This window comes from Muscardinus avellanarius, assembly GCF_963383645.1.
Source record: "Muscardinus avellanarius genome assembly, chromosome: 3".
NCBI lineage: Eukaryota > Metazoa > Chordata > Mammalia > Rodentia > Gliridae > Muscardinus > Muscardinus avellanarius.
Window position 1 is genome coordinate 109125686 of NC_137788.1, and position 1450 is coordinate 109127135.

At 43.9% G+C, this 1450-nt stretch overlaps 1 pseudogene across 1 annotated transcript; it reads right to left on the reverse strand.

Moving 5' to 3' along the window:
* Nucleotides 1-756: 756 nt before the first annotated feature.
* On the reverse strand, nucleotides 757-1192 carry LOC308261485 (large ribosomal subunit protein uL15-like; annotated as a pseudogene). Its single transcript has one exon. The product of its transcript is annotated as a large ribosomal subunit protein uL15-like (transcript).
* Between the last annotated feature and the right edge of the window lie 258 nt (nucleotides 1193-1450).

A 1450-nucleotide genomic window follows, 5' to 3' on the forward strand; every position in this document is an offset into this window, starting at 1 on the left:
AAATGGTTAGAACCAGAGAACAGTCTATTAAGTAAGATTAGTCAGACACAGAAAATCAAGAGTCACATGTTTTCTTTAATATGTTGAAGCTAGAGAGAAAATAGGAAACAAAAGGGACTCTAATGTCGAGAGAGAGAGAGCACCCTGTGGAAGAGTGGAAGGGGGTTGAAGGAGGGATTTGAGGAGGGAAAAGGAGGATTGAGGAAGGAAACGGTTCAAATAACATCATGGCAATATATGAAGACATCATGGCAATATATGAAGGTATCACCACCAATCCCGCTAACGTGTACAGGGGGAGTAAGGGGGAGTGGAGTAGGGTGTGGAAGGAAATACACCAGGTAATGTGTGCATGAATATTTAGAACATGTTGAACCTCATTATGATGTACAATTGCTATGCACTAGAATTTTTTTTAAATGAAAATATATAAAGTAGGGCAGGGGGTGTGGTCCAGAAGTAGAATAGCTCTCAATTTAGCCCCCAGCAACCCACCACAATTTAATATATCCAGAGTTAGTTCACTTATCTTTCCAAAAAGCATGTATGAAGCCACAATTCAAGGTGCTAGAAAAGAATGAGGAACAAGATCATTCAATACAAGCTCTAGACTCACAAGTTCGAGTTTAATGAAGCTGCAATAGAACTGAGAAAGGGATAGACGGAAAACAAGTATTGGAACCACACAAATAACGTGACTTCTGATATTTTTTGAGAATTTGATAGCATTAATGAAACTCTGGAACTGTGTGGCTTTCAAGCCATCAGGACACAGGCACCCCCAACACCCTTAATCTTCTCCTCAGCTCTTCTGTTGAGTTCGGCCTTGACTGTGACAGGCAGCTTTGGGAGCTTTCCTTTTCCCAAACTTTGCCCTAACCCGATTGCACTACATCAGTGATAGGAGCGGCTCCAGTCTTGCTTTTGGCAGTATTTACTGGTGTCTGCTCATTGACCGATGTCCACAATTTATCAAGGTTGACAGCTGGGCAAAAGCTCTGGTTCCTCTTTGGGTGGTAATTCCTCATACCAACTTTCCCAAAGTAACCCTGGTGATATTTGTCAAAGGTGATCCTGTGGTTATGCTTGCCACCAGCCCCGGGGTGCTTCCGGTGCTTGGTGCTTGCCGATGGCTGAAGCCATGGCTCACGTGGCGCCAAAGTTTCCGTGTCTTTCTCAGTCTGGATGGCATGTCGGCGGCTGCGACGAAAGAGGGAGGCCGTGACTTCTGATATTAATAAAGTTTACAAATAAAATAAAATAGAATCATTGGTCAGATAATAGCAATCCCAAGTCCTGAGGTGGGATCGAATGGATGCGATAGAGGACAAGATGCCAGTGAAGTTGGGTGGCCTGCGATGAGGGAGAAGCAGGGGTCAGGAGCTGGGTCATGTGAGAGGCTGATTTTATTATAAGCCAGTTTAGGACTTGAAGCATGGAACAGAATATG